The 23035-nt window shown below is 38.6% G+C and overlaps 1 protein-coding gene across 4 annotated transcripts in view; it reads right to left on the bottom strand.

Moving 5' to 3' along the window:
* Positions 1–13696, bottom strand: part of rap1gapb (RAP1 GTPase activating protein b) — a 109574-nt gene extending 95878 nt beyond the window's left edge. For all 4 annotated transcript variants that reach the window (XM_085274922.1, XM_085274919.1, XM_085274925.1 and 1 more), the window contains exon 1: positions 13394–13696. The gene's annotated coding sequence lies outside the window, so the exon portion shown is untranslated. The remainder of the gene's footprint in view (positions 1–13393) is intronic.
* Between the last annotated feature and the right edge of the window lie 9339 nt (positions 13697–23035).

The following is a 23035-nucleotide window of genomic DNA, read 5'->3' on the forward strand; positions in this document are numbered from 1 at the left end:
AATCAGTCAGACAACTACAGCTCATTCAGAACTCTGCTGCTCGAGTCCTCACTAAGACCAAAAAAGTGGACCACATCAGTCCAGCTCTGAGGTCCTTACACTGGCTGCCTGTCCGTCAGAGGATAGACTTTAAAGTTCTGATGCTGGCCTATAAAGCTCTGAATGGTTTAGGACCAAAATACATCAATGACCTCCTGACCCAGTATGAACCATCCAGATCCCTCAGGTCATCTGGATCCGGTCTTTTATCAGTTCCCAGAGTCAGAACCAGACACGGAGAAGCTGCATTCAGCTTTTATGCTCCTTATATCTGGAACAAACTCCCAGAAAGCCTCAGATCAGCTGAAACACTCAGTTAATTTAAATCCAGGTTGAAGACTCGCCTGTTCTCAGCTGCATTTGAATAAAGCACCAAATCCACACTTTAAGCTTAAATTTCAAAACTTACATTTAACTACTGATTTTATCTACTGTTCTGATTTTATCTGTTTTGATTTTATATACTGTTGTTTGTTTGTTTGTTAATTAGTTAGTTAGTTTATTTGCTTGTTTTATTCAATTTTAAATCATGCTTTTTATTTGTTCTTGTTTCTAATGTCTCTGTAAAGCACTTTGAATCACCTTGTTGTTGAATTGTGCTATACAAATAAACTTGCCTTGCCTTGCCTTGTTGCTGTCATGAAGAAACTGACTTCAGATTGTTTAAGTGTATTGAGACAATCGTCATTTGATGTAATCAAAGTTGCAAAAATGCTATTGATATTACTATTACTCCTACTACTACTACTAATAATAATAATAATAGGTTTTTATGGTATTAAAAAAAATAAAAAATGAAGTAATTAATTTAAAAAAAATCCCAGGTTATTTCTGAAACAACTCCAGCCGAGACTGCATTTTTGCAGTTTTCACAAATATAGATGACAAGGAATGTGTCATCCTCCACCGCAGCACAAACCCCAGTCTGCAAATGCTTGTGTTGTTTTATAGTTCCAAAATATAGAGACCAAAATGACAGTTTGAAGATAAATATTGTGCAGCAGCAAACTTCAGAGAATAAAGTCCCTCTGTTTGTGCTCTAGTTCAAGATTCTCAGTCTTATGTTTTGGTAGCCGGTCCAGTCATGCATGTGGGTTCCATTTATGCAAAGACAACAGTTAAAAATATCATAAAGAGAAATTTTCAGACAAGTACTGTATAATTTGTATAATTATGTGCAATATCGTCAGCTCAGTGGAGAGTCTCTAGTGCATGTTTGCTGGTATCCTCTGCTTTTCATTTAATATTACCTCTTGACAAGCCTTTATTCAATCTGCAGGTATTAAAAATGTACAGACAAGAAACAATTATATTTTAAATAAAGACAAATATTTAAGTTGGAACAATAACTCCAATATTTCCAATATTCTCCATCTACACTTGACATGATCACATGACAGCTGTCCTAATCCACCAGTTGATGTGTGTACATGTGCGGGTCATTATAATAGCTTCTACTCAAAAATATGCTGACTTTATGGCCCAGCTAGTCTTTTCTTCCCAGGAAGGTGAAACACCAATACCAGGAAATGGTTGCCAAAGTTGAAAATTAATAAATTTTTTTGATCATTTATTTTCCTGGCATCGAAAAGGTGCCGCTCTTGGCAGCAAAAATTTCCTCCTCAGTTGCCATATCACAATGGTGAGCGCAGGAACACCAGAGTGCCAGCTTTTAAAACTAGATGACGTTCAGCTGTTCTCACTTTTCAAGCCGCTGGGCTTCCAGAGCATGAGCATCATTAACATGTTTGAGAAAACCAGCACACATGGATTAATACTCAGGTCGATCATGGCACAAAGCAAATTGCAGTTATTTAAACGGGGGTTCCAGGCAGCTAAATTCTGTTTGCTTTTCCTGTAAAGTTATCATATCCCATAAAGTAACTAAAGCTACATTAATGGGAAATATGAAAGCATAAAACACATTTTCTATCGGATGAGATGTGCATATAGATGACCTCAGCAGGTTAAATGGACTCCACTTCTTGGCTATTTTATTAATGAATTGCTGCTGCTCCTGTTCCGCTGGTGCCTAGCACTGCTCCTCTAAAGCTCTAAACACACCATCTGACATCATTTAAAATCTGGCTCTCTCTCAGTGCATCAGGGCTGATGCTTCTCAGGAGGACAGAGAGGGGGATGACTTGGCTGCCTGTAATTCAGGATGAAACTCATTCTCAGTAATTTTCCAGCAGAGAATGTAAAACCACAGGGTTTTGTTGTGCTTGCAGAAAAATGTGAAAGTGTGATAACATATTCTATAATGACAAAAGTGTAAGTGGAGGACGTTTTGATAACATCATCAGCCTCTGCAGGGGTGCGGCTGACACCTGGATGCTATTGGAAGAACAGCGGCAAAGGCAATCAAAGAACAAATCAGTGGCTGAAGGAAAAGCGAGCCCTCCCAGATGCTTATCTCAGACTGGTCTTTGAGGAAGTGCAAAGTTGACTGGTTGGTATCCATTACATGTGCAGACAAGAGGTGAATGATCAGAGTGCTACAGCACTTCTAGCTGGTTATAAAGCAGCAACATGAAATGGGATCTGTGATAGCAATAAGGAATACTAAACAAGATTCCTATTATAACATCCCACAAAAACTATATTTTACAGTTCTAGAATCAAAAGAGTACAAGGAGTTTCTTGACCAGGTAAATATGGACTGTACTGCTAAGCATTAAGGTTTTATCAACAATGGCATAAGTTAACTATGTGAAAAATAACTATACAAATGTTACTATATCAGACTTCCACGTGAAAATGAGAGCAAATCAAGTTATTAGCTTTAGAGAAGCGGCTGTCTGTGGTTTGTGATGACACTGAACTTGAGTCTTTGACAAAGCTCCACAGATAGCTAATATACCAGCGTCACACTCAGACACCTCATTAAGGTCAATTACATGTAGGTGTCTGTAATTATGGAGAATAGAGGGCATTTTTTAGAGGCTCTCTCAGCTTTAGATATTCTCTTCATTTGCCTTGATTCATACTGGCATGAAACTATTCTGCTTATGAGGAAAATTTTAAAAACACCCAGTAAATTTTGGAGTGGAACAGAATCACCTCGTTTAAAAATACGTGATTAGCAGAGGACGCATTCTCTGAGTGCCCTTACAGCTCAGTCACAGCTTCAGTCATTTTGTTTTGTAACTCTGCAGTTTCAGAAAGTGTTGCTCTCATCTACCTGCTTTCCCAACCAGTAGTGTCACCTGACACTGTTCCTCTTTCCACTCACCTTTCTACTCAGCTAAAAATCCTGCAGTCTACACAAAGGTTATATATTTGGTTTTTCCACTAGTTCAGCATATAGTCTCCTATACAGTGAATCAGCTAATTTCAGGTGCTATAAATGTTATCCACTACATGCTGCTCTAAACAAAGGCACATTACACACCAAAAAGTAGGGCAGAGAAGTTGCACACTACAGACATCAAACAAGACTTCTTGCACTTACATAGAGCTCCTGTCACTCTTCTACCAGCTTGAGAAATGTGAACAGATTTGTATTTTTATTCTAATGTTGTGGAACGAGATATCATCTATAGCACTTGATTATCCAAAAAATGATGGCACAAAGCGAGTATGCAAGTAGAGTCTTAAATGTAACAAGGGTTTCCTAGGGGGGTCCAGTTCAATTCAATTCAGTTTCATTTATCTAGTGCCAAATCACAATCGCAATCTCCTCAAGGTGCTTCAAAGTATGTAGCAAACATTATATTGACACATTTACACAGACCAATAACCATGTTACAATAATGTGTTTACTATTTTGGATGCGTGACAATGTGCCATCAAGTGAATAACACTCCAATCACAGAGGCTTAGAGACTGGTCAGTGGCCATCTGGCAACCACCTGTTGCTAGGGAAAAGCATATATTCTGTCTTTGTGATTGATTTGGTTGCCAGCATACTGCTGCAATTGAATGGATGGGATGAACTTGTCAACAAAAAGTAGTGAAACTGTGAGAAGTGTGACACGAAGCAACAATAGAGAAGTTTTCCCTTCAAAGTTTCAGCGCAGTGCCGCAGCCAACATGTTTCTTTTACTTTGAAGGTGAATCTTTTCCATTGTCAGTTTTATTACTGCTAAGGTGGTAATTAGCGAGTTGAGACAAACGTGAAAAACTACACCCAACCACATTATGTGATATACATACTTTAAAAAAATGAGTGTTATACTGTATGGAAAATAACCTTTGTTCTGTGAATTGGTTTCAGGAGTGGGTAAGACTGAAATTTTGTTCCATTAGGAAGACCAAGCTAAATACAGTCTTGAGGCAGTTTTATAAATCCATTCGGAAAAGCAGCAACTGCTGCTTTGGGCTTTAAGTTTGGTCATTGAGTTGTTATTACTTGTTGGAGATTCAAGGAATTTTGCTCACAACCTGGAATTCTAATCTTCTAATGTTTTCAAAGAGGTTAGAAAGGCTGAAAAGAATAAAGCAAATATACCACCTTGAAATATTTCCCAACAACTAGTCTAGGTGAAATCTAAACAGTTCACTGCAATAGTATTTGATATTCAGATGTACTGTACTTTGGATACAGGAGAGGGATGAGCATCTTAAACTTGACTCATTCATCCTGAAACGTCACAAGAATAAAGCTTTTTCATTAAATGAATTATGACAAACTAGGGGCACTGTGTTTAAGAAACAACAAATTTACACCTGGTGCAAAAGTCCTCTTGCAGCCCAGCAGACTAAATGCTATGACAGTTACTGCTCCCATGGAAGTAAAGCCCAGAGCCACAGATGTTACTCGGGATACAGAAAGAGGTAGGGACACACAAGGATTACAACTAACAGAGCCTGAGAGCTACTGGTGTTCAGAAACTGTGACGCAGCACTCGAGGCAAGGAAGTTCAAGGCAGTGAGTGGGCATTAGTGAGATGGTTTTTTTGCTGGGAATTCTGATTATTATTTTAATGGGTTATTTGCAGAATATAAGAAAATTAATTGTATTCCAAAGCTTATTTGTCTTTCTCGTCTGTAAGCCCACTAAAAGAAATTTCTGCAGACGAAGAGGAGAAAATGAATGAACAACATTGTACACACAAAAAAATGTCAGTCAACATGATAGAAAGCAGTTGGGCAGCAATGTGTAGACATACACCACAGACAGTGTAAATAACTAACTTGTGATTATTAATGAGTTTCATGTTTTAGTTAATAATATTAAAAACTAGAGATTGAGCACCAAAAGGAATCGTGAAATTGTTTAGGTTACATTTACACTAAGGAAAATGAACTGATGACCAGGTGTTATCAACTTGCAACATCCATCCCTTTTCCAGTGGTTTCAGGTCTGAGACCACTAACCAATCAGGTGCCATCTTCAAACCAACAAAACAGCCATAAAATAGGGATAAAAGAGCAACAATACAGAGTCAACTTTGTATAACTTTTTAGTTTAAATGGGTCAAGTTGGCAGTTACATTCAATATGTTTGCGATAATACCGCGATTAATTGTGATAAATCACAAATCCGTTGTCGTCTGTTGCCAGCCAAGAGTGGACTCGCAGAATCTGCAATGGTTGCGACTTTCTCAACCACAGACTGGGTCAGATCTAAAGTGATCTAAAATACTCATGAGAACTGAGACTTGGGTGGAGCACAGGATTCATCCGGAGAGTTACTTTGTTACAAACTATTCTACTGTATAAACCTGAAGTCTGTAATAATAATAATAATAATAATAATAATAATAATAATAATAATAATAATAATAATAATGGATTGCATTTATATAGCGCTTTTCGAAACCCTCAAAGCGCTTTTACAATTCCACTATTCATTCACACACTGGTGGAGGCAAGCTACAGTTGTAGCCACAGCTGCCCTGGGGCAGACTGACAGAAGCGAGGCTGCCATATCACGCCATCGACCCCTCTGACCATCACCAGTAGGTGGCAGGTGAAGTGTCTTGCCCAAGGACACAACGACCGAAACTGTCCAAGCCAGGGCTCAAACCGGCAACCTTCCAATTACAAGACGAACTGCCAACTCTTGAGCCACGATCGCCCTTGTGTGTGTAACAGATGACGTGTACGATGTGTAGACGAAGACAAAGCAGTATTAACAGATAATGTCAGATCCAAAGCCATCTGTGTGTTAATGAATCGTGTGAAACTGAATTGGAGTTATGCACCAGGGCTGCTGTCCCACTTTGTGAAGTTTGAAGCTCTTGCAATAAAAAAAATCTTTGCAGAAATGTTATGCACACAGTTTGTTGGTTTTGCTGTGATGGGCCAATAGAGAGGAGAGACAGAGAGAGCGAGAGCAGCCAGCCTCGTGAGCGAAAAGATCTTGACCTGATTGTCATTCACTGCATCATCAACAGTTACAACTTGCAGTCCATGATGCTGAAAATACATTACAGAGCAGAGTCATTTTTGCATATTTTAATTCTGGTAATTCTAAATCATTTGTAAAACAAAGGTAGAAACATGAATGTTGTTCTGTGTTTGCACACTGCTGAGAAAAGAGGGAAGGGGGTGTAGAAATGAGACTAAAAGTGTGAAACACTGGAAAATAAGGCTACGTTCACACTGCAGGTCTTAATGCTCAATTCAGATTTTTTGATCAAATCCGATTTTTTTGTCTGCTTGTTCACACTACAAATAAAATGTGACAGCAAACGCGCTCTAGTGTGAACCCTCAAAGCGGCCCACATGCGCAAAAGAAGACGTCACACAACGCGCTCTGTTTAGACCCAGACCAAACAGTATTGTTTGACTGATGGCCTTAATATAAAGACTTGTTTCGGACTTTACGTTTCCCAATTTGCTTTAAGTTATAAAGTTATTTTGTTATTTACATATGGCCTAATAATTGTCCTTATTGCTGTTTTAGAGAGGAGCGGTGCTTCAAAGGATAGTTGCAGATTACTGTCAGAATCTGCAGATTATACAGGACAAATAAAATGTTCACGTTTCTCCAATGTTGTCTTCCCAACAGTTTCACTGACATCTACACTGGATGGCCCGAAAGCGTTCGCGATGTCTTCTCCGGCACTGATAATTGCCGTCTGTCTTGTGTCAGAGACGTAAAAGACGGATTTAATGCAACATGACCAGTCTATCAGCAGTCGCTTTCTAAAACATCAGATATGTATCGGATTCAGTACCACATACGAAAATGACCCAGATCGTATTTGAAAATATCAGATTTATGCCGTTCACACTGTCATACCATGATCAGATATGGGTCGCATAGGGTCAAAAAAGTCGGATTTGATGCGCTTTCGCCTGCAGTGTGAACGTAGCCTAAGATGCACCTTGCATCAGGATTCCCCTGCTCCCTCTTTCATTTCAGTGCTCCGATAAGTTCAGCTCAGTCCTGCTCCGTTTCAAAAAACACCAGTGTTATTGCAGAGTAGATTTGTAGGGCTCTAAATATTCAGTAAACAGTGACAGTACAAAGAGTGACAGTACACTGTTTACTCAGGGCAAAAGTGTTGGCACAGAGCTCACAGCTTTGAGCCATCCACGGGTGCCAATTATGCACCTCTTCGGATAACACCCCCCCCCCTCAAATCAAGCAAGTAAAAAACTCCTAGCAGCAAACTCACACACATACCAGGTGCAAAATAAGACATGCTTTTCTGCATTCAGTTTAACACAATTTGCTGTAAATTGGCTTTGTGTTTTCTTATCTGATATAGCAGGTATTTCTGCAGGGTACCAGTTTACACATTTACTTAACAACTGCAAGGATGGTGGTTCGAACTGGTTAAAACTAGCTGGGGACACAAATCCCCTGGGGGGGTTGTGTGGAAATCTGCCGAATCATACATGAGGACCTACCCACTGCGGCAATCCCCTTGTGACAAAGGAACAGCCAAAAGTAGTTTTTACCACATGATGGACCTGATGAGTTGTGGTCATTGGCATAGACTGACTGACTGATTGCAGCATGTTAGCAATCTGTCTGCATTTAATTCTTCGTCTAACCTTCACCAGTCTGAGAGTAGTTGCAGTCAGATTGGGTGACCTTTTTTGGAGGTAGCCTGAGTTTGAGGATTCTGCACGCTCAACCTCTAAGTGATCACAACTTTTGCCATCAGCCCTAGAGAGACAGCAATTACTTGCCAGTTAAGGATTTTCCTGATCACACTAGTGTGACCGAGTCCTTACTGAGGTCACACAATGAGAGGGATGAGGGTCATAACATTTTATCCAATACCAAGTTTTTTTTTTGTACAATCAGAGTCACCCCCTGCTGGCCATTAAAGAATGCAAGTTTAAAGCATTTGCTTCAATTTTTCAAATTCAGGAGTTACCTCCATCTTTTATACATTTCACATCATACATAAAGTATCCAACAAGCTAGTGTTCAAGAAAATGTTTGCTTAGTAACAATACAGTCATAGTCCAGTTTTGTACTGGCAAATAAATGAGACAAACTAGCTATATTATTGCTGGTGCTTAAAGCTTTTATCTAATTAATGCTGTTGATAAAATAGCACAACCTAATGTGTGATAAAGTCATTATAGTAAATATGAGCACAGCTGTGATACGGGCATAAACCACAGTTCCACAATAGCCCTTAATCTAGGATTAAATCTAGCTCAAAGGGTAGCCTGATGTTAGCTTTTTGCTCCCTTATGTAGCTTGTGTCTTTGAAGAGACATGAAATGGATTTTTCATATATAAATTGTTGATTTTGCTTTACCTTGCAACAAAAAAAAAAAAAAAGTGGCATAGACTAGCAAGCTTTTAGTACTGTGTTCTCAGTCAAGATTCCACCGTCTGTGCCTCTTCAGTACAGCGGGAGCTTGTTCCAGGGATCAGTGGGATAACTTCAACAGCATTTTGTCTTGCTATTGTTCACTATATGTTCATCTTCCTGCAAAAATGGATGCAGAGATGATGGTCTTACCGAAATGCAAAAACAAACTAAGCACGCCATGCTTGTACTTACCATGTCATGTAATGTCACTTGACACATTTACAATTCATAGTACTGCGACTTTACCTCCGAGCCATAATTCTTTCCCCCCTCCCATTCCACTTGTCTTTCATCTATGGTTTATAGGCTTTACATACTTAAATTTTCCTTTCATCTTCCGATCCTCTGAGGAAATCAGTGTCAGCCGACAGAATGAGGGAAACTGTGAGATTCATCTGATTCAGTGTAGCATGAATCAACCTGAGATTCAAATTGACACTTGTGTATCTGCAGAAATGCACATGAGCATGTGTGCGCAAGCGTGTGTCTGGATGTGTGATTGGAGGTAGGTCATTTCTTGGTCATAAAAACAGACTCTTGTTCAAAGACAGTTACAGCATCTGACAGGCTGTGTCTAACATGATAATGTGTTTAATGCCCCCGATACATGTGACAAACTACATATATTTTCAAGGAACAACACTCAGCACTTTGAATGCATCAAACAAACAAAAAAAATTAACTAACGCTTTATCTCTTTCATTCCGTCTCATTTTTGAGATGTAATATAAAAAAATAAAGTGTCTCTAGTTTTAAGCTATTTTTCTCATGTCACAGAAATCATTGAACAGTCACAAAGACAGACAAAGACTTGTCTTCATCGTCATCAGAAATGCTTTCACCATTAAAATTTATTCAGGTTTCTCACAAATATGGGAAAAATATAAAGCGGTGTCTCTCGAAAGCTTTGATTTTGATCTAATTCTTAGCTCTATGTTATAAGGGGAAGGGAACTAAGCCATACCTGCAAGCGATTCTTTTTGTTCTTTAGCCCAAATCTCACTCCTGCCTTTCCAACAGGTTGAAAATTTAATGTGTTTTTAGGCATCCTGGAATGTAACCAATGTGCACTCCACTGTGTAGAGAAGGAGAATGTAACCCAGTTTATTTTCTGTAGCTGTAATTTATATATTTATGCTAAGTGCCTCACACGCAGGCTGCCGATAGATGCTACAATTTACCAATGTTCCCTAAACACCTTACAATTAGGCTGTTGCTAGAAGGTATTTATTTTGGATGAGCATATAGAAACAGTCAGCCAAATGGTGAAGCTTCATCAGGCAGTGAGCAACACAGGAACAGACATCTGTTTTTAGAGGGGTGGCAGGAAACAAAATAAATACTTAAAGTCACTGAGACTGAAGATTTTGTTTGTGCATTGGTGCTTTGGATTAGGTGATTCGAGTGTGATTATATAGCTTCCACACTCTGGCACGTCTTGCATTTGGGATCGCTTGTGAATAATGCAGGAACCCCTCCAGCCGGTCTATAACACCCAGCACCCTTCCCACCCTATTCATTAAAATCAGACCAGCAGTGCGTCAGTCATGGTCTCGCAGAGTCTTAAAATTGGATCTTTATTAATTGCATCCTTAACCTGCTGGTCTGTGTGATTTTTAAACAACAGAGCACTGCCACTGTCAGAGAATGGTGTGTTGTTAGTCCAATAGCTCTGCAGGTTTTCTACTTTAATAGAACAATATACACAGCAGCAGAGCCTTTAGCATATATGTACTGTTTACTGTTAATATGTACTGTAATATCTTTCTGAATTTGCTTAATCCTGAAATATTAGTAATGGTCTTTATTGAAATAAATGGCATCTTGCTTAATTGCAGTGTAAGCAAGTGCATGGAGTTCTGGGTCATTCAAAGAATATTTAAATAAGATAAAGTCGTGTAAAAGTAATTTTCCTGGGTTGCAATTCAGTCTGCTTGCAGTTTAAATGTGTAGACATATCTCCGTATTTAAAACTGCAAGTGAACGTATCTGAACAACATGGTAAAGGTTTGACGATAATAGCAGGGAAATGCCTGCCGAGTAAAAGCTTTTCAGAATTATTGAAAACACTATCAGAGCCACTTAAGTAAAAACCATGTCAATAGAGGGGGTTTTCAGTGCAACATTGAAGTGGAAGAACAAAAGAGAGACTAAAGAAAAGGAAGGCAGAATTATGTCTGATAAAGACTTTTGTTTTTCACAAAAGAAAAAACGCCTCGCTTTGAAATTGTACAACTTTTGGTTTTGTTTACCCAGTAAATGCCAATGAAAAAGGACTAAAATTAAGTGTTTCAAGTCTGCCTGCACAGATTATGTATAGTTTTTAATCAATACATTTAGGCCAAAAGAGTGAAGGGGGGTAGAAATATTCCAGATATATCTGAGGTGCTCTAATTATTAGAAGATTGATTATTATCATTATTTTTATGTGAATGTTGTCTAACACAAGCCTCAGACTAACCCTCACATCCAAAAAAGATCATCTTTAAACCTCAACCACTTGTGGAAATTGTCATCTGACTAAGGGAAAAGTGGCTTTGATTCTCCAAGGGTTTCCAACACTAATCAATCCACTCTGCTGATTGCATCACTCAGTGCAAAGATGGTTCATTGCACCTGTCATCATTACTTGTATTTACTTTCAGCTTCACCATCTGGGTATAAGATTATTTTAAATGTGTTTCTATAATAAAACACAACTCCCAACATCAACCAAGCAGCAGCAAACCTTTTAATTCACAGTGGTTTGAGGACTTATTAAACATTTATGATACATCACAGGGGTGAAAATCTATTCTACAACAAACAAACAAACCACATTGTTTAATAGCTATGAACATGTAAGTTAGTTTAGCATATATCCTAATATAGAAACATTTTGGACAATGCATTTTACTATTTGCATATCAGAAAGGTGTCTGGAAGTGGCGAAAGCAAAGGCTCAGCTATAAATGCAACAATTTCAGTACAGCCCAAGCTGTACTGCTAATTGTGTTTACTGCTTTTTTTATTTCCTATCTACATATCAACTGATTATCAAACTGAATTAAAGCTGGGGTGTAACGGAAAGAAAGTTAGAAGTTCTGCACATAGGTTATTAACATTTTAAAATAAAGGACTATGTATTTGTTCCCTTTTTTGGAACATTAAAAGTGAAAACTTTAATAGAATAGGACATAAGATGATTTACATTATTATGTCAAAACACAATTAATGGAAATGCAGTTTAAGATGGAAAAATGCACCAAACTTCCTCATTTATAGCCCTGCTCTGACAAAAAAAGAACATGCACAATACCCCCACAGCTATTCTTCATTTCTGGACAGAATAATCCAGTTTTTTTATGCTTTTCACCTCTTTGAATGAAGGACAAAGAACTTCATAGAGCATTAACTGAGTAAAACAAAGCAAAAGTTAAGCAAAAAACACCCATTTAATGAGCTTTCTCTATTACATAATCTATAAAAATCAACATCAGTTATTTGCTCCTTAAAATCATTACGTGAGTTTACATTCAGAATGCAATCAGGTTAGGTATGAATATATGATAGTGGCCAGCTGGGCATCCAGGATACCCAATACTGAGGTTCCATCACAGGCAGGTCATTGTTAAGACGCAGACCCATATCGGCCAGATGGACTGTGGAAGTAGTTCCAGTAATGCTGAACCAACGGAATCAATTCTCCTTCATGCTGTCAGCTTGCACAAGCTGCTACTAGAAACCTACTAAATTTCTAGCCTAATGCTGTTGACAGATGAAAATATGAAGTGGAGTCCTGAGGTGAGAAAGTATTGGTTGTTATGTTTTTATGTGCCAGTGCAGTCAAATATCTAAATGAAATAACCGATTTCCATCACATTACTTCACCACAGAAGCTCCCCAGCACTCCAACAGCCTTTTAGCAGCTGGTTAATCCCTTGTTCAGATGCCCAGTATGATGACAGAACTGTGCAGTTTCCCTAAAAATTCAGTAAGGTTCTTCAAATACTTTCTAAACAGAATCACCGTTTCTGTAACCAGCAGACTGTTCCATAATCAAACCACCAGCAGTGATAATTATCTAAACAAAAACACAAATAAAAATATGGAAAAATATATCGATCATTTCCAAGCTTTCTTTTCTCGTGCTGAAAATTACTATAAAAATGTAAAAGAACATAAAGTTGGGGCGTTCAGTAGGCTAGTAAGCAAAAGCTTTAGAGCATTAAAATCAATTGCATTCCCATGCAAATTCCCATGTTTAATCAAGCTGCTTGGAAATGGAGATTTTCAATTTACTGCCGAAGCCTGAATTGATTGCACATCAAATGTTTAATTAAGCCTGCACGAACTGACAGAAACTAACACTAGTGTCTAAAGTCGAGCGATCAATAAGCATAAGCTGCGATTTGCAGCACTGTTGATGCAGTTTCATGTGTATCAGGTGCGCATACAGTACTCTGCACGCATTTAAATGACTACAACACAAAACAAATAAATTTTTTAAAAAAATAGTCTAAACTAGACTTTTAATCGGGTGTCGATGGCGCAGAACAACGCGACAACACAAACAATCGATCAGCCAATGCAACAAGAATCAATTGTGCTGCTCCGAAAAGTTGTAGCCGCTCTCTTACCTTCACAGAGAATTATAAGGCGGCCGTCTTTACGCGCTTCCTCACTTCTGAGGTGGAAAAGGTCGGTCAGTGCTGAAATTCTGCAGAAGCGAATCGAGCAATTTCTTACTAAAGCACGGGTGTGGACGCGGTTTTAAAAAGCTGTCCCTGTTCCGCTGCCAGAGAAAGGAGGCGGCGCAGAGAAGTGCACGGATTCTCTCAGACCCTCATCTGATGCTCAAGTCTCTATTTTCCTTCCTTTCAAATCGCACATGCTGTCATTGTCACGTGACCATTCCCCGTTCGCTAATACGCTCCCTTCTACTCCTCCGTCCATGCACACTGGATAATGGTTCGGCGTACTATGCAGTCTTTAACAGCTGGGGAGAACACACATTTGCCCTATATGCACTATTATGTATTCTTTGCATGTGATTAGCGTCTGTGAATGCAGCGCAAGCAAAACCGCAAAAGAACAGAAGTAAAAGTAATTAAATGGTTAAGTAATTAATCACACCATTCATTAGATACTCACCTAAAGAGTAATACTGTTCAAATTGTCTCCTGAGAAGCAGTGTCTTTACTTAAAAACTGAGAGAAAACTAAATCACAGACAGCTCATTTCCTTCAAAATGCTTAATGGAACCATTTTCCTTCTCCACTAAAACCACTTTTGAGCCTCATCCTTCGTTCTTGTCATCTGTGTCCATCAGTGATCTGTGTTATGTTTTATTTTGTGCCTGAGGCACTGCTGATGTGAGGGAATTGATGTTTAAAGCTGCTTGGAGCCACATGAATTCAGCTTGTGAAATTATGGATCCCACGTGGCTATGAATCAAAATTGCTGTGGCTGACCCACCAAAGCTTCCATCTATTTTCTTAACCACTTATCCGACCAGGGTCAGTGGCGCTGGAGCCCATCCAAGCCAATGTTGGGGAAAGGGCAGAGTATCCCTCAACATGTTCCTAGCCTATTTGAGAGCTGACACAGAGACACAGACAATCACACATATGTATTTATTTCAGAATTTGGAGAGGCAAAGCATTAAATCCACACAGTGCACAGTGGGATATAGTGAAAAGAGACAAAACAAAATGAACAGTTTCATAAAGCTGCTACAATGTATGTAAGTTCTAACTTTTACTTCCTACCAGAAGCAAAACTGGTGCCATTATAAAAAAAAAGTTTAATTTCTTCCCCCGATAATTTTAGCAACACTTTTGCTCCTTTTAGTCTCATATTTCTTTTTTTTCCAAAGTAGTATCTCAGTGACAAACAACATTTTATCTGCACTGTAACTATCATAAATCTGTGGGCAAGATTCCAAATCTGGGCATGGATTGCAAATCCGTCGGATTATGAATCCGAGAGCACGGTTTATAAACTAACAGAACAGATTTCCACGTGCCTTTTTTCATCAGTCAAATCTAGGAGTCAGAGGTGCTTTAAGACTTCCATGCCCACATTTACAGATGGGACCACTGGCTAGCCTTTTGTGCACCATTTGTGAACTTTCTGTATTAGTGCAGGAAAATTCATCTGTGTTTAGCTTCATTTACTTCAAATAACTGAAGGCTTTAATGTCTGTTCCAAAAAGGTGCACACACTTACAGTTTGATATAGGCAGCACTTTAGATATGCATGATAATGAAAGTCTTGCATAAAGACAAATTACACACACATGGCCCCCTTAAGCACAAATTAGCTCTCCTCATAGTAATGTGACCCTGCAGTTATTAGATTTGCTGTAAGTTCACATTTTGATAAGATTGTGTTGCAGGAGGAAAACAAAGAGTCCAAAATGAAAATGAGTTTATCCTCTGGGGACAAACTTTCATGTTAAGGATGCAGGCATCCAAAACATCAAATGGGTGATGCTGCTGGTGCTCACCAAGAGTCACACAAAAACATGAGAATGTGCATTAAATAGAGAATTGCATGCAGTTACATCATTCACAGTAATGTGGCAAGTTTTTGTTGTAATACTGTGCTCCTAAAGGCCCTGTCTAGAAAAATGCAAAAAGTGAGTGAGTCCTTTGTTGGTTGGAATAGAACATCTAAGCAGGAGACTGCAAGTATTGTATTGGTTATTGCTCTTGTGCAACGTAAAACTCTTGGCTTGTACAGAAAACCCCAAAAACACAATACTGCAGACAGCAGTACAACTACACCTGCAAAATGATTCAAATCACTTGCATCTTTTTTAATGAATAAAAAGAGAGTAAGATTTGAGAAGGGAACTCTCTGTTGACTATGTCCTCTATAATACATGCAATACAGCCTGCAGTAGGTGAGCATCTCTTGTGTAACAGCATTATTTTTGATGCATTTTAATGAAGAGCGTATTACCTCAGCCCTCAAACCTCAGTTTGTGGTACGACTTCTGTTGATAGTCAAAGCCTGAAGGTCTTCTCTGTAAAGTCCCAAATTGAGTTTTTGTGAGGTAACTGGCTTGCTCTTCAGTGTTTAGATTGCATCCTTTTGGCATCGTGCAGATGGTGCCTTTCAAAAGGCTGTGTGGAAATTAGATTCTAACTGAAAAATAAGGAGCTGCAGTAACAGCTGGAGTGCTTTTTGTGCAGATGTGGAGCCATACTGTGTCTGGAGAACTGCTGCGCTAACGCTCACCTCTGCATGTCTTCTGTGGCTTTAACATTCTTGTCTACTTGTTGGTCATAACAATTTTTTTCCCATGTGTTTTGTTTTCTCTTATTTTCCCTTGCAACAGATAATCTCAACTTAAACTTTCTCCTTTTTGAAGCACCTTTAAAAACTTATTATTCACTTTCACCGGAATAAAAACTGATCTTCTTAACCGTAATCTTCTTAACAATTATGCAAACCTATCTAAAAGCAGGGACTGAGGGAACTTTCATACACATCCTTCTACTTCCTGCCACAGTTTGACCTTATAATCCTGACCTCTTATGGTTTTAAAATTCTGCTGGGGCTTACTCTTTGCTCTAACGCTCATACAGTTTATAGCAAACATGACAGAAATTTCTTGGTTCCAACTTTCAAAAGCTGTTTTCACGGCACAGAACTTTAGATGTAGCCAGTGCAAATCATTTGAAAATTATGTTACTGACATAAATTCATACCAGATAGTGATAAATACTGACTGAATGTAGAAAACTTGATTGTCCATTGATTAATGGAAGCCTAGTGGAGCTTTTCTACCTCAACACTTCTATAAATTTTATTATTTCGACTTTAATTTTTTGCAGTTTTTCTGTGCTTTTAAACAAGTCATATTTCATGTATTGTATTTTACGAGCATATTGCGAGCACTTTAAATGTCTTCAGTTTTATTGTGGTCATATTTTTCAATATTGCAGCTTTTATTAAGACAGCCACAGAGGAGAAAAATTCGGATTCTTGTTTCTTGTAGGAAAATGGTCGATCTTAAAATCATGTTCATACTGTATGAAGTCCAGCTGGTCTGAGATCAGATATTCGGCAAATTGATATTGACTTTTTGGAACACCTGAAGCTTATTGAAAACAATTCACTCATCTCTTCTGACTCAACTGACATTATCTGGGAGGTTATTAGATTTTTGTGGCCTTGGAAAATTGAATCTAGGAAATCACAGTGCAACATTGGGAGCGCAGGCTGCGGTTATGGATGAATGTCACTTGAAAGTTGTGAAAGTAGAAAGGCACTCTGTCTTAATATTGCCCCAGTATGTATGGAACATACACTTTAACATGGTGACAGATTACTTTGTGAAAATTGTATTATACTACTATACTACTGACATACTGCAATCTTGTATAATTCAAGGAATTGCAAATCAGTTTGTCATCCTAAACCGTAATACTGAGAAACTGCTCATTTGCAAAAGGCAATTTCCATTATAGTTTTTTTTTAAATTATTGGTTACTTCCTACTTCCTTTTGTTACTTTTGTTCCTTTTATATAAAACCGAACTCATTCGCCATTCAAAGCAGTGCACTGTTGTGATTTTCTGTGACGATGTAAACATTGTGCAGATTGAAAGTTATATCCAGGCTGAACAGGCTTGTTCCTGCCTTGGGCCGAGTGAGGTCACATTCTGCCTGTCAGGGAAAAGAGCGTCAAGGCCTCCTAATAGATCTGTATTTATTATTCAGACCTTGACTTCATGTTGAACAGACACATTGCAGGGAGATGTCAACATCATGTGCCTGTAACAAGCTGGACTGTCATTCTGTTTTGGAGATCGGGTTAATGAGTGGGAAGGTTTTAGTTTTGCTGTCAAGTAGAACAACCTGAGTGGTGGTTTCCACTCAGGTCTACAATCTGATCTAGAACATATCATTTTTTATAATGCAAGATTAGAGATAATTACTTCTCTCTCCAGCACATTTTAATACACATGTCATCGGTCAAATGCTAGGAGTAATTCAGCTAACAAAGATTAGATTACTCACACATCTTTCTGTTAAAGCAGCACTGCCTAACTATTGTTGAACAATCCCCGGTGTGAAAACCAGCAGTAAGGCCTCATTTCCACAGACAAAGAGAAGGGTTGGCATCCTCCCGGCAACCGCCAGTTGCTACAGAAAAATGCATATTCACTAACCAGTTAGTGGGTAGCTGCTGGAGGTTGCTAACAGCTGCTAAGCTGCACTGAAAACCTCCTTGCAATTGCTTTGGTCACTGGCAGACTGTCAGTGTTAGTGAACTCTTTACTGGGAAGTAGTGAAACTGTGAAAAGTGTAATGCAAAATGGAAACAGACCATTTGCCTTCAGAAAACCTGCACCTCTCGAAAGCATTTTAGTTGCAGGAATGGGGCAAGTGGTTTACTTTAAAAACAAACATTCTCCTCTTCCAGGTTCCAGGTGGATTTCACTACTGCTCAGCTAGTTAGCAGGTGTTTGCAGACATGCGATTCTGTGCCATGCAAGCTACACTATCAGCAATCAAGGCAACTTGGTAGCAACCAAAGCAATCACAAGGAGGTTTTTGGTGCAAAGAATGATTATTACAGTTCAAACCCAGTATCTCCTTTTTACCAGTTAGGGTACCAGTGTTTTTTTCAAAATTGATGCTGATATTTCTAACAAAATATGTGCATGTTGTCAAGTCAAAGTCAAAGTAAACTTTATTGTCATCTCTGCTATATACAGTACAGTATATAGAGAGACAAGATGACCAGTCTCCAGTTCCATTCAGTGCAAAAGAACAACAATAAATATAGAAAGAGTAAGAAATAAATATACCCTTTAAGACTAAGGTAAGGGGAGTAAATATACACTTTGAGGTAAAAATGGTTAATAACAGTCTAAAATTTACAATTTAGAATTGTAAATTTAGCTATGAAGCAAAGCTGAGACAGTTAGCTCAAAAACGAGAAACAGTGGGGGAAAATCCTTTATCCTTACTTTTTTTAGGGACATTATCATCCAGTGGGATTAAAAAACCCATCATTAAGATTGCTGGAAAACTGATGGAAACATGAAAATAATAAAAGTTGCTGTCTTTATTCAACCATCCAGCACAGGATCTCCATCCTTGTTCTTTTCCAAAAACAAGAATATTTTCTTTGTTTCTTGACATTCTCTTTTTAGGGATTTAACATGTTTACAGCTACTACAGTAACAGCTTTTTTGCATCTCCCACTCTGGGATACTATAATCAGTTTGTTTTAGTGGCAGTGTTTACCAGCCCCATCTAATGAGGGCTAATCGTCTTATTTAGGTAAATTGGAGATGCAAGAGGGCATCACGACTCTCCACAAGTGAGTCCGGGCTCTTCTCTTAACCAGAGAACATTATGTCCCACTCTGCACTGGCAAAGTCAGTATAAATAGACTCTCTGCGTGAGTCAGGATGCACTTGCATTTCTGAGTGAGAGACAACATGACCCCGGAGGATGGTGAACGTCAAAACGCTGGTAGTGGTTGTTTTGCTCCAGCTTTTCGATAGTTGTGGAGCGCAGTACGTCTGCCTCTCCACATGTTCTCTCATTGGTGTTTGTCACCCCATTTTAGAGTCATAATGCCTGAAATTATGTGTTTGATGATGGACCTTTTAAGGCTATTGCCTAGTAGAATAAGTGTATGCTTTCATTTGAAAACATGCTTTTGGAAAACGCTTTTCATTTTCTAAATCCAAAGTAATTACTCATTCTTCCGATTATTCTTGTCAGCATGTGTAGTGCCATTGACTTTTCCCTCTACATGAGTCATAATTTATTCGCATGTAAGAGTGGGAGACTGCACGGCGCTGGAGAACTGATGACAAAATTTGATATGTGCCAGCTTTTCAAAAAGCATGCAGCAGAACTGCATTTCTACATGTGCTTTTCTTACATGTGTTGTTTGCTGTTTGGAAAAGCACTTCAGACGTATTTTAGAGATCTCCTATTCAGGACTCAATTCATCTATGAATGTGAAAGTATAAAGCTTCACCCACCGCCGTGTTTGATTTTTGTCGTATAGATGAAAATATTTATTTTCAGCACTGCTTTATGTTTACAGAGAATGTAGGAAACAGCTCATTTAGAGCTATAATCATCTTGGTGATTAGGTGGGTGTGAATTCTTTGATATTTTTCTTTCTACCTCCAGTTTCTCAAAGCTGTATGAATTAATTCCTTTTTTCAATGTCACGCCATATTTTGTCATTAAAGATGATTTTCTTCTGCTGGGACGCACGAGCAAATTGATTTGTCTGAAAAGGTGTTTTAATTTAAGCCCTGCATGATGCTGCCATGTGGGTGATGCTCTTCAGGATAGATGACAGACAACAAAAGAGGCTAAGGTATCGTGTGGGAGGAATGTCAATTGTGCATTTGTAAACACAATTGTGCTTGTCAATAAGATGCTCGGGGCAAAATATATGGCTAATTTTAAAATATGCCAAGGTTATCTGTACCACTGACTCCTCAGCTTTGTGAGGGACCTAAAGGATCTTGGGTGGAATTTTAACTAATGCTGGGTGACATGCAGTGCAACTACAAATATATATGGGTTCCTCTGCTTCACAATTTCACTGTGTCTAGGGTGTGTTGTTTCCTCTTGTTTGCAGTTGTTCAAAAGGGTCCTTATTCTTTTCTCTGTGGTCAACATGGCTGGGTAATCTGTGTCTGCTAGTGCTTTACTTAGGATCGATAGAACCCAGTTCAATCTTAGAAATAGGGCAATAAGCCAGGGCATTATTGTTGGGAGGCCTTGAAAAAAGACCCTCAGTCACTGCACACAACCCCCTCTTGAAAATTGAAAACCAAATGTGTCGTGAGAGAGCACCTTTAGGGGAAAGGGAGGTGTCAATGCATGTTGGTGTGTTAGAGTGGGAGAGTGTGCATTGCTTGTTTGCATGATAAGTTAACAGGCTGTTTGTTGAAAGATGTCTAGTGAAGGCACTGAAAGTGAAACTATGTAAGACAACATAATTCAGCTTTGTCGAATGTTCTTTTTGCAGAGACAGTTTCAATTTTGGTTCTGAATTAAATTTACTAACCCCTGTGTCGAGCCCATAAATGAGCCGCTCCTGTTGCCTCCAAGGCTTCTTATTAATAGAAAAGCAAAAATATTTCTTTTGCTGCTTCTGCAGTTCATTTCCGCAGCTTCTTTCACACTGTCATACAACATAAATCCCCTGCCTTTTTCAGGCACATTCAGCATGTCATATCTGAATTTTCCAGAACTGTCCAGCCCCACACCTCACCAAGTAACAACTGGGATAGGGTCCGATTTCCCAAAGATCCTGAACTGGAAAAGCGGTTAACAGGATGGATAGTTAAATTCAAAACAAGTAAGAAGAACAAACAGACTAATCCTGTTTGTTCACTCCACTTCTAGGAGCACTCTTAAATTAAAAGAGACAAGTATGAAGTTGGATTTTTATCTAAGCTAAAGCTGATTGGCAAGGCTGCTATTTCATCTGTAAAGGGCAATATTCTGGAGTCAGAACCACTCATGACTAGCAACGTTACTGTATACCATTCAAATGTTTGCCTTATATTGATAATCAGATTGAATGGTTCAGCTAAGAGAATGCACTTAAACCTAATATAATTATACATCTGCTCTTTATAATTATAAACTGGTTCTGAGAGGCATTTCAAGCAGATATTACAGAGAAAAGCTTCACTTTTTACTTTACTGTCTGTATTCCCTCAGTGGATATTTCAGAGCTTTTCCTTCATTTACTTCTATTAACAGGGGTACATATAGCAACTGTTTCATACAGACTGTGAATGAAAAACTAAAATATGCTTCTGATAGTCTTTTATTTATCTGTTGGGTCTTGCTGAGATAGGATTTGATGCTGGCAAAGGACAGTACGTTAGGACAAAGCCAGACTTAAAGGGATCATATAGTGGCGGGAGCTAAAAGGCTTATTTCAGATGGTGAAAGAAATTAGGGGCTGAATCAAGGTGAAATATAAGTTAATCAAGAATTTTATTATCATCGAGCTACAAATGAATTTTATAGGTCAAAACTTGGGTCAATTAAATTTTCTTGCCCTTGTTAGTTTACATGCTTAGTGATAACACACACTTTATGCCAGAGTGACCTTCAAGCTGTAGCAGCACATCTGTAACTACTGTCCTCAGAGAACATGTCTGAACAGTCAGTAGTGCTATCTATCAAGTTGGGATATATGTCAGGATCATCAATCATATATGTAGCATGGAACTTATTGATCCAGAGAGAAGGCGGGGGGTCAGGCAACACACTGCTTTTAAAATATAATTGGATGGATTAAGAACGGGCAGTTCAGGAGCAGGGTCAAGGCCATGTTTGTGGTGTCAGAAATAACTGACTGAAGATCTCCTGCTTGTCATTCTCACATTTTTCCATAAACTCTGCACAGCATGTGAATTTATTTTCAGCATTTTTAAACCAGCTGTTTGCCCTGAGCAGTGGGTTCCTAAATTACTTTTGTTGGAATGATACGATGCATTTGTGTTTATGCTCCTGTCACTGGTGTGAGGATCTGGTGCAGGAATGTGATAAAATCTGTCTTCAGCCTAATTTGATCACACCACAATTCTTGATGATGCTAATAGTTTTTGACTGTTGAGCTCCTGATAAGGGAAAAACAAAATCAAAGCTAAAGAAATCAAGACAACTATCTGTGGTCATCTAACAGGGTTAATGTCCAAATTGAATATTTAAAAACTAGAAAAGTAAATATTAACAACACATCAAACTGTGTAAAACCTTTGCACTTTGTCACATCTCACTTTTGTCAGCCCACTTTTCTCCACTATTTTAAATTAAGGGTGAATATGAGGCAAGGTTGAGTGGGACAGTACAACTACAAAGGCTTTATTTTTATGCCAAATGTTGGAAAACAAAAAAGCCGCAGCTGTGAAGCCTATGCAATTAAAGTTGCATGTACTCATTGGTGTAGCATGCTGTATCTGATACAAAGATGACTTCGCAAAGCAAAGACAGAAAAAAATGACTTAAGCCAATATATTTCATAAACTATTGATGGCTCTTGCAATTGGGTTTCTTAATGTGCCTCCAAGATGAATAAGAATACTTAATTTGGGTGAATGGAACAGTTCTAAAAAGCTTCGCTAACGAAAAACAGCCTTACAAAACAGAAGCATTGTGCATGTTTTGTGTGTGCCAGCAATGTGGTTTTAACCTCTTCCTGTGTGAACACTCCTGATCAACCACAGGTGAACTGTGAGATGTAACCACAATCTTTTGAAG

This window comes from Mchenga conophoros, linkage group LG5, assembly GCF_057382185.1.
Source record: "Mchenga conophoros isolate Kocher_MC1m ecotype Shallow Benthic linkage group LG5, M_conophoros_male_GT1.1, whole genome shotgun sequence".
Lineage (NCBI taxonomy): Eukaryota > Metazoa > Chordata > Actinopteri > Cichliformes > Cichlidae > Mchenga > Mchenga conophoros.